Source organism: Enhydra lutris, unplaced genomic scaffold (genome assembly GCF_002288905.1).
Source record: "Enhydra lutris kenyoni isolate GAN:26980312 unplaced genomic scaffold, ASM228890v2 scaffoldscaffold40, whole genome shotgun sequence".
Lineage (NCBI taxonomy): Eukaryota > Metazoa > Chordata > Mammalia > Carnivora > Mustelidae > Enhydra > Enhydra lutris.
Window position 1 is genome coordinate 451,707 of NW_019154124.1, and position 14,237 is coordinate 465,943.

Here is a 14,237-nt window from a genome sequence, read left to right on the forward strand (position 1 = left end):
TGCTCAGCTAACTATCACATTGAGAAAAATATGGAAGTTCAAGATTCATTCTGTGAAAAGAATGAAAATTCATGCATCTACCTATGGAAAAGGGACAAGAGGTAAGCATACTGTCTTACCATCCAGAAAGTTTCCAAATTCATCCTTTGATTTTCAAGTTCTTTATTATATTTTTTATTTTTTATTTATTTTTTTTAAAGATTTTATTTATTTATTTGACAGACAGAGATCACAGGTAGGCAGAGAGGCAGGCAGAGAGAGAGGAGGAAGCAGGCTCCCTGCTGAGCAGAGAGCGAAGGCAGAGGCTTCAACCCACTGAGCCACCCAGGCACCCCTCAAGTTCTTTATTATGACAAATCAGAATGATTTCTATAAGAAAACCAAGCTTCATAAGATGAAAAGCGGATTCTTTAATCTATTGATGGGAGGCTAAAATTGTGTAAACATCATGTACTGTGAAAAATTAGTCTTGTTTTATATAACACGCTTCTTACAGACAAAGTAGTACATGGTTGGAGAAATAATAGTGTCTTACTATCATAATCAATAAAATGCTATCTATTCTAGAGCAATATATACAAAGTTAAAACAAGTACATTATGATATGTTTCATTATAGCATGAGTAAATAACTCGTCATTGCTTGTTTATGAATTTAGTATAAATAACAGGAGTTTTGCTGCACAAGCACAAATTCTCAAGAATTTTTCAGGAGGGCACATATTGCATGGAGCACTGGGTGTGGTGCATAAACAATGAATCTTGGAACACTGACAAAAACAATAAAGAAAGAAAGAAAGAAAGAAAGAAAGAAAGAAAGAAAGAAAGAAAGAAAGAAATTTTATTCTTTTCTTCTCAAAGGTGAAATCCAATTCTGGTTTGCTTAGGAAGTTTCCCATTAGATTATTATTCTAACTCTAAACTAGTCCACAGAGAAAATGAATAAAACATCTGTGTTTCACTTGGAAAACAAATTGGAAAGGGTTCTACTATTTATAATTTCAATCACTAAATTAACATAAATATATAAGTAAGGAAAATTTCAGCATTCAAATGGCATGTCCTTGAAAACTCTGATATTTTGACATTACAACTGTAGAAAACTTAGAACCAAAACTATTAACGTAACAACGGTTACGTATAATTGTATTCAGAGGATGAAATCAAATAAAATTGTGGAATACTACAAATTCAGCAGGCTACTAGGGCAGATACAAATTCAGTGGGGAGATACTAAGAGTCAAATTATGGTGTCTTCTTAGTCAAACTTCAACTTCAATTGAAATTCCACCCTAAAATGTGCTTTTAGCACACATTTCCTAAAGGAAACAAAGTTGTGATCAATGCATTACTTGATACAGTTAATATAAGGACATTTATGGAAATTCAGTAAATTTTTTTGAGCAAAATTTTGGAAATATTGCAACATTGCTTCTAAATTCAAGGCCTTGTAAATAATTTGGAGGCGCAATTTTAATACTTTCCTACTCAAAGTCCTAGAGTGATTCAGATGTGAAAGTGAAATAGTCTATAAAGTCAGAAATCAAGGAAAAGAATTCCAGTATCAGAAGAAGTCATGAGATCCATATTTAAAGTTCAATTTGATATATGTCATATACATATGGAAATATATTCCCATTCATACAAGTTGCTATGTATTGTTCCAAAAAAAATTCCACGTCTTAAGCCAGGTTCTGTCACTTAATAGCTATGACTCTGAGTAAGTAACATAATCTCTAGGACTTCTTTTCCCATGGAAACTAAGAAGAATTAATAATTCAAAACCCACTGTGGGTGAAAGGCCATGGCAAATACTAGTTCTATAGCAAGTTTTCCTTCCTTTTACTATGTTAGGTATTCCCAAACCACAAAATATTTGTGTTTCTCTAACATATTTTTAATTGCTCTTCCATTTTCTCCCACAGATAAAAATCCTAATGAAGACATTTCCACCAAGCCCACAGTATTTCTTCCTTCAATTGCTGAAATAAAAGCCCTTAAGGCTGGAACATATCTTTGTCTTCTTGAGGATTTTTTCCCTGATGTTATCAAGATAGATTGGAAAGAAAAGGATGACAAAAAAAATTCTGAAATCCCAACAGGGAAACACCATGAAGACTAAGGACACATACATGAAATTCAGTTGGCTGACCGTGACTGGAGCGTCAATGGTTAAAGAACACAAATGTATCATCAAACACAAGAATAATAAAGGAAGAGTTGATGAAGAAATTCTTTTTCCTTCAGTAAACAAAGGTATGTGCATATAAGTAGGCATATAACCTGAACCCTTTGTTTCAAAGGGAATGTCCCAACTTTTCTGTCAAGTATTAATGGAAAATAAACAAATAGAAATCTTTCTTTATCCTGTTACCTTTAATGGTAGCATCACTGTCCTGCTGTTTCCCTATAGAATTGAAATAGTATAGGCTTTGAACATACAGAGAAAAAGAAGAGGAAGAATTCATATAGCCTCAGTTTCATCATCCAAAATATGAAGGTTACAATGTTGTTTTTAGAGTCATTGTATGATTAAAGGAAGCAATACACGTGAAAGCCCTTGCCGAACTCCCACAAAATAAATGGTCAAAAGAGAGTCCACTTTGATGATCTTACCTGATCAGGAAGTAAGAACAATTATACATCTTTCATGAATGTTCTACTCATCAAAGTCCCTCTCACTTCATTCTTGCTCTACACAAAGTATAACCCATCAACAATGAATTATAAGTTACAAAATGCTGTTCATTTGATAGAACCAGATCACAGTTTAAAAAAATAGTAATTTGGCTGCTGAGGTCTTGTATGGTCTTGGGCTTCTCAGATTTCAATTGTATGTACCACTCTAAGGTGAAATTTGATAATTAAAGATTGGGTGAGGCTAATGTCTATAAACATTCTTCCATTCTACACAGTGAATGTATTTCTTACCATTGGTAAATCTTCTCGGCAGACATCTATTGCCATCCTCGTGAGTGCCAGTCCACTAAGGGATGAAGGACTAACTACTGTCCCAAGGAGAATCACTACCATAAAGCAAATATCCTTTTCCTAATCACTCATATTCACTTGTGATTCAGACATAGTGTCCAAAAGGAGCCCCACTGGTGCAGACACTAGACATATTTAGAAAGTGTGGGCAGGCAGCTGAATGTGTCTGGGCCAGGCTTTGATCAGTAACTCACTAGACTCAGAAGTCAAGTCCTGAGCATTAATGTCACAGACCAAAGCCCCAAAGGGGCCATAAGAAGGAACTTTTGTTTGTACTTTTCCCTGTGGGTCACAAGCCCCTTTTTAAGCCATGGGGAGCAAACACATAACAAGGTGTATGAGGAGCTTTCTACAGACAAGTCCAAGTTTCTGAAGTCAGTCTCCGTCTTCCTGGGTCTTTTAAAATGAAAACCACAGGTCCAAATGGCAACACTTAGCTTAAGGTCCCACGTAACTAAACTGAGACTTATTACCTAACTCATGTGCAATTTCAAACCCCCAGAGCAGTGACCTTTAACAAGTGACCATAGGAATTTCCTGGTTAGCTCTATGATGTTTCCTGATTCAATTCTGCTTAGAAGGGCGATCTTAACTTACACAATGCATCTTTGCTAATAATTTCATTTTCCACACTCCCTGCTCACTTCCTCACTTCCTTCTTTCTGTAGTCCTTTGGAGCTACCCTCTACTTGCTAGATGGCCTGTTGCCCCACTCATAATTGGATTGATTAATATAGCCATTGGTCTTTAACATTTACTTGGTTGAATTTTTGCTAACAGATTCGGTGGTAGCCACAGATTTGGTGGCAGCAACAGTATCCAAAGTGGACTTCTCGGCATTCAGAGATAAGGAGAAACACAGGGGTGATAACTGTGAGGCCTATGAGTTCATTGTCTTTCTCACCATTCTCAAGGGCTCTAGGTGAGTTCTACTTCATTCTAAGCTCTGCTCTCCTTGCTTTTATGCTCCTGATCTAATTGGCTTTTCTACAGGGTGAGTCAGCTTGGGCTGGCAGATAGTTATGCCTATACCCCAGTGAGGTGGCACATTTGTCTGGAGTCCTATTGATCTGACATATCTGCCTAGAGCCCTGATGAAGTGGCAGGTGGTCTACATGGAGCCAAGCCCCTAAACTTTCAGACCACAGTTCCCTGGACAGAAACCTCAGCAAGGTTCCAGGAGAATTACTGGTGGTGCACACAAAGCCTTCTTATGGACAAGACACAGTAACTTCTCTTAGATACACATACACTACACATACACTAGGGTACAGATAATTGTCTTGTTTCATGTAGATAAAAGCTACTGCTAAAAGGGATCTCAGAGGCAGAAAAAGCCAAAATCAAAAAACCAAGATAAAACAAAACAAAAACAAAAAATGCACACAGGTCAAGCATTAAAGGCTGTTAGAACACTCACTACCTCACGAATATTCCCCTGATAGTCTGATAGTATAAGTTGATCAGAGAATGGGTTGGATGAGCATGAGGTAATTCATGAATCTCAAGAAAATTTCTATGCAATAATCCACACTGATAAATATGCACAATCTCCAATTCTAGATTACTTCTGCTCCTAGAAGCCCAAATGTTTAGCTAATGCGATCCTTAAATTCTGAAGTGTCAAGTTCACTGCTTTCCAGTACACCAGTTTATTTTACATCTAGGAACTATAATCCCAGATATAATGGCAAAATCTTCCTAAGTTTGTTTTGTGTCCTTGAGGAACTGGCTTGGTGATTGTCAGACTGGAGACCCCAACACAAGGCCAGAAGGTTTAGGTCTACATTTCATTTGTGGCTACTTTACGGCAGGACCAAAGTGTGGCTTAACTCCATTCCAGGAGTAGCTGACACCCGGATAGACTGCTCTACCAAAACAATGGATGAAGACTTCATACGATAACCAAACATGAAACACTTTTTCCCTCTTTTTTTTTTTCCCCTTATCTTTGGCACTGGCCTGAGAAGGTAGCATCTTGATCTGTATCTCCCAGGTCATTGTCAAGGGGGCTAAACTCTGGAATTTAGAGCAACCTGTACTTCAGGTTAGCACAAAATCTAACGGCTGGTCCTAAATTTTCTCAAGCTAAGTAAGACAGCTCACTGGTTGACTCCCCTAAATTTACATCCTGAGTTGGAATGAACCTACCAAGAAGTTTTTGAGACCCAGGATTCACTCCTTTGGCAGAGCCCTACTTCCCTGGTTAGGGATAAATGTAAATGAGGTACCATCAAGAACTTCTTCATTCCTGAAATTGCTGCAGAATCTCTTGCTGAAGCAAGGGCTATCCAACAAAAAGCCTTAGACTCTAGCTAAAGTCGTTCTTGAAAATAAGTTAGCCCTTGATTATCTCTCAGCTGAGCAAGTCTGGGTCTGTGGTATAGCCACCAGCTGAGTCCTGCCCTGGATTAACACTTCAGGGAAGTTACAACTCAGTAAACATCAGCTCACTGACCAAGCCATGGGGTTTAAAAGAGTGACTCCTTCAGTGTCTTTCTTATTTGACTTTAATTGCTTTGAGTCTCAGGGACCATGACTTCAAGTTGCACTAAAACATTGGGAATTATAGTTTATGGTAATTCTGTTTATAGTAATCATAATAATCCATGTAGTGTGCTCTGCTCTCTTAAAAGACTTAGGTGCAAGCTCAGAGCCATAGACTGGAACATCAAAGAACAAAGAGAATGACCAACTCAGAAATCATAAAGCTGAAGTGGTAAATTGGGAATATCACAAAGATTAAACAAAAAGGTCAAGAACTGTGAATGCCACACTAGGCAACAGTTGCTGAGAGTGGTGTTAATGCTTCAGTTTTGATCCCAGCTCTCAGTTAAGCTGAGAGTCTGATCAAAAGGCAGGGTTGTCAAAAGGAAAACCACAAGCTCAAAATGGCCTCATTGGCTTGAGGCTCCAAGTCAGTGAACCAAGGCTTAATACCAACCCAACTGTAGTTAGTTTCTTCCTTTCTTTCTTTCTTTCTTTTTTCTTTTCTTTCTTTCTTTCTTTCTTTCTTTCTTTCTTTCTTTCTTTCTTTTTCTTTCTTTAAGATTTTACTTATTTATTTGACAGAGAGATCACAAGTAGGCTAGGAGGCAGGCAGAGACAGAGGGGGAAGCAGGCTCCTGCTGAGCAGAGAGCCCGATGCGGGACTTGATCCCAGGACCCTGAGATCATGACCTGACTGAAGGTAGAGGCTTAACCCACTAAGCTACCCAGGTGCCCCCTAACTGCAGTTTCAACACTCAGAACTGTAACCTTTAACCAGGGGACATGGGAATTTCCATGTCAGCCCTAGGAAGTTTACTGATTGACCCCTCTGCTCTCCTTAGGAGGGTGACCTTACCTAAAACAATGGATTCTTTCCTAATACTTTTTTCACTTCCTTTCTACTGTTAAAAATCTTCCCTTTTTTGTAGCCCTTTGGAGCTCCCCTCTACTTGCTAGATACTGCCTGATTCATGAATAGATCAATTGATACAACCAACTAGATCTTTGAAATTTATTTGATTGAATTTTTGTTATTCATAAATTCATAGTTTGTTCAATGATCAAATTAGGGTCAAATATTTACCTTTGTTTTCACCTTGACTACAATGAAGAGCAAATAAAATTATGTCAGTGGAAATGTTTGCTCTTGAAAACTTAACATGGGTGAATTTATTTTTATATTTATTGTATTTATTTATATAATTTCCTAAAACCCACTAAAATAAGATGACACAGTCAGCCCTAATTTTTTTCTATAGCTAAGAGACAGAGAGGAAACAAATGAACAAAGCATACATTTAATGAAACCCCTGGGCTAAAGTATCCTGTTAGGTTTTGATTTTCTAGTGATCAGAGAAAATAAAATAAAATGTGTAGTAAGTTCCATGGTAATGATTATGGTAAGGGAGAAGTTTCTCTTTATGATGTGTTTTACTTGGAACTTATTAGTGAAAGGAATGCCTTCCAAGGTCTTCTCATAGCATCAAAGCTGAAGAGGGCATTTCTGTTAATACAATTCTACAGCAAATTTCTAGTGATGTTTCTTGAAAATTTTTTTGTTTGTTTTGTTTTTCATTAAATATATATATATATATATATATATATATATATATATATATATAGTGGCTTAGTCAGTTAGTTAAGTGGCTCCTTAGTGGCTCAGTCAGTTAAGCCATCTGATTCTTGTTTTCGGCTCAGGTCATGATCCAGGGTTGTGGTATCAAGCCCCATGTTGGGCTTCCCGCTCAGCTTCCGACTCTTGCTTAGGAATCTATCCCAATCCCTCTCCCTGTGCCCCTACCTTGCTCTATCTTTCTCTCTCTCTCAAGTAAATAAATAAATACTAAAAACAAATACATGTATGTGTATGTATGTAGGTATGTATTTGTGCACAAAAGAATGAGTGATTCTGAAGAGGGATAAAACGTATCTTGTCCAAATTTTCAAAGAACCTTGATTGAAAAAGAGCACCTAGGACACACATACAAATTTTATCATGAAAATTGTAAACTTACTCTCTTTATATCAATCAATGCATTATGTTAAGTGGTTTTTATTTATCTTCCTTTTTAAGTTTTTATCCTAACTCCAGTTAGTTAACTTACAGTGTTATAATAGTTTCAGGTACAAATATGATAAATAAAGTCACTATATGGAAAAGAAAGAGATCTTTAAGGCACTTCAAATTCAGCTCTTAAGGATAGTTTAACATTTAACATAAATATACTAACATTTCCCTTCTTGGAATTTACTCCAAAGCCTATACCTCAAACCTGTTTTTAGAGCACACCAAAATAAGATTGTGTGGGGTGCATAATATTGCCCACCAGAACCATGTATCTCTGGACAAGGACGTATCAAGCTGAAAAAGAGTAAACCAAAATAACCTTGAAAATCTTTCTTCCTGCATCCAGTGGTCAGTGACCTTTTCAAGGAATTTTGCCTTTGTATGTATGTTAGGCTTTTCTTTTCTTTTTAATGCTGTAGATGAATACAACCCTCACCTCATTTTTGTATATTCAGACAGCTATCAGTATGACTTGAACTGTTATTCTACTCCTGGAAAGAAGTGCACTGAATGCTGAGCTGTAACAGAAAGGTCATTTGCTAACAGTAATTAAGATACTAGAAGAGAGGGACGCCTGGGTGGCTCAGTTGGTTAAGCAGCTGCCTTCGGCTCAGGTCATGATCCCAGCGTCCTGGGATCGAGTCCCACATAGGGCTCCTTGCTCAGCAGGGAGCCTGCTTCTCCCTCTGCCTCTGCCTGCCATTCTGTCTGCCTGTGCTTGCTCTCTCTCCCTCTCTCTCTCTCTCTCTCTCTGACAAATAAATAAATAAAATCTTAAAAAAAAAAAAAAGATACTAGAAGAGAGAATGCTTCAGAGTCCACAATGGTAAAGTTATATTCCATTTCTATGTACTGTTTCATAAGGTACTTTCCACAGGCTCTAGCTCATCTAAACCCCTACAAAGGCCCTTTGACTGCTGGCTCTGTTATGACTCTTTGCAAGGTACCTAGACTCTCTAAACATTATTTCCTCATGTCTGACATGGAGCCCTCCAAATTCAGTTTACATCAATGTTACTAGGAGATCAGATGAGATAATGCCTGTGAGCTCTCACATACTGGCACAATAATAATCAATCAATAGGAACTGGCTTTCACTAGTATTGTTGTCATGTCCACAAACACCGTCTACCATTATAGAAAATCGTAGGAGGAGCTGGGGATACTGTGGAAAGAATGACTTGAAAAGTAGGGTTGCTTTCTTTTCTTAGATGGGGAATTTACCTGAAACAGACTCCTTCCAACATGTAAGATTCTGTGGTGGATTCTAGGGTTGGATAAATTCATTTTGGTAGCAACCCTTCATGTCAGCAGTGGGGGCTGAGGACTGTACAGCAGCTACTGTTTCTATTATTTTTCCTTTCAACTTCAAGTATTTATAGAACACCTACTGTGCAGCAGGCCTGTGTTGGGACCTAAAAGCACAGAAAGAAACAAGATAGTCTTAGACATTACCCTCCAGTTATGAGGGAAAAAAAAGAAAAACATGTATCATTCATGAATTTCAACATCTTCATGTGCAGAAAAATATATAAATTGATCTACTGAATTACACAGAAGCAGACTAACCTTTTCTAGCATTGTGGGGCTCCTATTAGTAATGACTCTCTCCTCTCTGCTGACAAATTGTATCTATCCTCTACTCACAACACAGATACACATCAAATAATGCAAATAAACAATTGAATAATACTTGCTCCCTTTTCCTTTAGAGCTCACTGCTATTAACTACACAAAAGCTTCTCTGAGTGATGAAAATGGTAAGTTTTTGTCTATGTTTGCCTTTATGTTCTGCTGTAACATTTTTTCCTCCTGATCAACTTAACCGTTGAACTTCCCTGGCTTCAGGGAGAAGCCTCAGAATGGCCAGATCTTGCAAGATAGACCAAGTCATATTTTAAGTCAATCCATCATTTCTCGGGAGTCATCTCCACGCAGTAAATGCTGTTTTGGGTGTGAGAGGACTATAAATTAAGGTGCAGTGATGTGCTCTGAATTCTTTCAACAATGGACTCCATTCATCACTGTAGCCTTTGTTTCTACTGACTGAGGAAACATGGTACACAGTTGGCTCTAGTTTTTTTTTTAATTCTCTGTTCTTACTGGTGGTTAATAACATGAATGGACACTGAGAGCTTTTCATATAGAAGGTGTTGTGCTGCACTGTGAGTGCATTTTGTTTAATTCTCCTAACACTGTGAAGGATTTTATCCCTATTTTACACAGGAGGACAATAAGTCAAAATTAATTCAGTCCCTTGCACCATGCCACACAGCTAGATCTGGGGCTTTAACCCAGACCTTCTGAATCAAGAGTTCACACACTCAGGCAGTTTTTATTCTTCCTCTAATTCCCAAAACCAAGGTCCTGAGACAGGTGCGCATATGGGGTGGGGGTGTGTGTGCAGGGTTTCTGGTGTCACAGGCTGGAGTTAAATTCCAATCTTTAATTATTAGTTGCATGAATACAGGTAAAATATCTACATTTTCTGAGTCAACCACAAATGACACAAATAACACCTGACTCAGTTATTGAAGACATTAGGTCACATATATGGAATGTCTACCACAGGGTATGTCATTTAGCTGACACATTGTAAGTATAGATTCATCCTCTCTTCACATATGCACAAAGGAAATAACAAGGAGCATTGGTTCTGCTTTTTTAAAAGTCTCTGTTCTTTCTGGTGGTTAATAACATGAACTGACACTGAGAGGTTGTACAGAAGGTGTTGTGCTGCACTGTGAGTGCGTTTTATTTAATTCTCTTAATACTGTGAGGGATTTTATTCCCATTTGACACATGGGAGCAATGAGCTAAAATTAATTAACCCTTGCACCATGACACACAGTGATCTGGGGCTTAAACACAGACCATCTGAATCAAGAGTTCACACACTTACTCCATTTGCTATTCTTCCTCTAAGTTTTTGACATTGAACAAGAAACCCCAAAGCCAAGGTCCTGAGGCAGGTGCACACATGGGGAGGGGTGTGAAAGCAGGGTTTCAGGTGCCACAGACTAGACTTATACCTCAGTTTTATAATTAGTAGTTGCATAAATTTGGGTACAGTACGTACACTTTCTGGGCCAACCCAGAATAACACAAATAACACCTCACAGTTATTAAAGACATAAGATCATATTTGTGGAGTGTCTGGCATAGGTAACTCATTTAGCTGACACATGGTAAGTACTGGTTTCTGGCCCTGTTTCCATACATATGTATCAAGAAAGTGATGAGGAACATTGATTCTACCCCTGGTGTTCTGTCCTCCATATGCAAAATCAAGGGGCTTTGGACCTTGGCTAATAATAATCATCACCCAATTTTATTGTCTTATGGCTCTTGATACTATAGTAAATGAAATCAATTCTCTAATTTCCCTTTCTATATTTGCATTGTTAGTGTATAAGAAAGCAACTGATTTCTGTCCATTGACTTTGTATCCCTCCGCATTACTGAATTGCTGTATGAGTTCTAGTAGATTGGGGGTTTTCCATATAAAGTATCATGTCATTTGGGAAGAGAGAGAGTTTGACTTCTTCTTTGCCAATTTGAATATATTTTATTTCTCTTTGTTGTCTGATTGCTATTGCTAGGACTTCTGGCAACACTGTTGAACAACAGTGGTGAGAGTGGGCATCCTTGTCATGTTCCTAATCTCAAAGGGAAGGCTGGAGGTTTTCCCCATTGAGGATGATATTAGCTGTGGGTTTTTCATAGATAGATTTTATCCCTATCCCTCTATCCCTATACTCTGAAGTGTTTTAAGCAGGAATGGATGTTGTATCTTGTCAAATGCTTTTTCTGCATCAATTGAGAGGATCATGTGGTTCTTCTCTCTTTTCTTATTGATTTGTTCTGTCACATTGATTGATTTGTGAGTGTTGAACCACTCTTCCCTCCCAGGGATAAATCCCACCTAGTCATGGTGAATAATCTTTTTATTGTGCTGTTGGATCCTGTTTGCTAGATCTTGTTGAGAATCTTGGCATCCATATTCATTTAGGGATATTGGTCTGAAATTCTCCTTTTTGGTGGGGTCTTTGCCTGGTTTGGGGATCAGGGTAATGCTGGCTTCATAGAAAGAGTCTGGAAGTTTTCCTTCTGTTTCTATTTTTTGAAACAGATTCAGGAGAATAGGTATTATTTCTTCTTTGAATGTTTGGTAGAATTCCCAGGGAATCTGTCAGGTCCTGGGCTCTGTTTGTTTTTTGTTTATTGTTTTTTGGTTTTTTTTTTGGAGGTTTTTGATCACTGCTTCAATCTCGTTACTAGATATTGGTTTATTCAGGTTGTCAGTTTCTTCCTGATTCAGTCTTTGAAGTTTATATGTTTCCAGGAATGCATCCATTTCATCTAGGTTGCTTAATTTATTGGCATATAACTGTTGATAATAACTTCTTTTTTTTTTAATTTTTAAATTTATTTTCAGCATAACAGTATTCATTGTTTTTACACCACACCCAGTGCTCCATGCAATCTGTGCGCTCTCCAATACCCACCACCTGGTTCCCCCAACCTCCCACCCCCCGCCCCGTCAAAACCCTCAGGTTGTTTTTCAGAGTCCATAGTCTCTCATTGTTCACCTCCCCTTCCAATTTCCCTCAACTCCCTTCTCCTCTCCATCTCCCCTTGCCCTCCATGCTATTTGTTATGTTCCACAAATAAGTGAAACCATATGATAATTGACTCTCTCTGCTTGACTTATTTCACTCAGCATAATCTCTTCCAGTCCCGTCCATGTTGCTACAAAAGTTGGGTATTCATCCTTTCTGATGGAAGCATAATACTCCATAGTGTATATGGACCACATCTTCCTTATCCACTCGTCCGTTAAAGGGCATCTTAATTCTTTCCACAGTTTGGCGACTGTGGCCATTGCTGCTCTTAACATTGGGGGTACAGATGGCCCTTCTTTTCACTACATCTGTATCTTTGGGGTAAATACCCAGTAGTGCAATTGCAGGGTCATAGGGAAGCTCTATTTTTAATTTCTTGAGGAATCTCCACACTGTTCTCCAAAGTGGCTGCACCAACTTGCATTCCCACCAACAGTGTAAGAGGGTTCCCCTTTCTCCACATCCCCTCCAACTTCTGATGATTGTTTCTATTTCTTGATGTTAGTCATGATCTCTCCCCTTTCCTTCATAATTTTATTAATTTGGATCCTCTCTCTTTTCTTTTGGGTTAGTTTGGTCAGTGTTTTATTGATCTTATTGATTCTTTCTAAGAACCAGCTACTAGTTCCATTGATGTGTTCTACTGTATCTCTAGTTTCTATGTCATTGTTCTCTGCTCTAATCTTGATTATTTCCCTTCTTGTGTGTGGGGTTGGCTTAATTTGTTGTTGGTTTTCAAGTTCTTTTTTTTTTTTTAACCAGTTCTTTTTTTTTTTTTAAAGATTTTATTTATTTGACAGAGAGATCACAAGCAGGCAGAGAGGCAGGCAGAGAGAGAGGAGGAAGCAGGCTCCCTGCTGAGCAGAGAGCCCGATGCAGGGCTCGATCCCAGGACCCTGAGATCATGACCTGAGCCGAAGGCAGCAGCTTAACCCACTGAGCCACCCAGGCGCCCTGGTTTTCAAGTTCTTTAAGGTGTAAAGAGAGCTGGCGTATTCTGGATTTTTCAATTTTTTTGAGGGAGGCTTGGATGGCTATGAATTTCCCCCTAATTTCCCTTAGGGCCACCTTTGCTGTATCCCATAGGTTTTGGATTGATGTGTTTTCATTCTCATTGGTTTCCATGAATTGTTTAGGTTCTTTGATTTCCTGGTTGATTCAAACATTCTTGAGCATGTTGGTCTTTAGCTTCCAAGTGTTTGAATTCCTTCCAAACTTTTTCTTGTGGTTGAGTTCCAGTTTCAAAGCACTGTGGTCTGAGAATATGCAGGGAATAATCTCAATCATTTGGCATGGGATTTGTGACACAGTATGTTGTCTATTCTGAGAAAGTTTCATGTGCACTTGAGAAGAATAAGTATTCTGTTGCTTTAGAGTGGAATATTCTGTATATATCTATGAGGTCCACTTGGTCCAATGTGCCATTCAAAGCTTTTGTTTCTTTATTGATTTCCTATTTAGATGATCTATTACTGAGAGTGGTGTGTTAAGATTCCCTACTATTAATGTATTCATATCAATATGACTTTATTTTGACTAACAGTTGGCTTATTTAGTTGGCTGCTCCCATATTGGGGCATAAATATTTACAATTGTTAGATCTTCTTGGTGGACAGACCCTTTAATAATGATGTAGTGTCCTTCTTTATCTCTGACTACAGTCTTTAGTTTAAAATCTAATTTATCCAATATAAGAATCTACCCCCGCTTTCTTTTGAGGCCCGTTGGCTTGAAAGATGGTTCTCCATTCCTTCACTTTCAGTCTGGATGTATATTTAGGTTCTAAATGGGTCTCTTGTAGATAGCATATGGATGGGTCCTGTCATTTTAACCAATTTGCAACCCTGTGCCACTTTATAGGAGCATTTAGGCCACTCACATTGAGAGTGATCATTGAAAGATACCTTTTTATTGACATCATGTTGCCTGTGAAGTCCTTGTTTCTATAGATTGTCTCTGTAAATTTCTGGTCTATGTCACTTGGGTTCTTTTTTCTTTTATAGACCCCCCCCCCCCCTTAATATTTCTTGTAGTGCCAGCTTGGTGGTCACATACCCTTTTAAA

General features: G+C 38.2%; 1 pseudogene; it reads left to right on the plus strand.

The window, feature by feature from the left end:
* The first annotated feature begins 1,709 nt into the window (after positions 1-1,709).
* The window catches only part of LOC111155233, a 16,590-nt pseudogene continuing 4,062 nt past the window's right edge, over positions 1,710-14,237 (plus strand).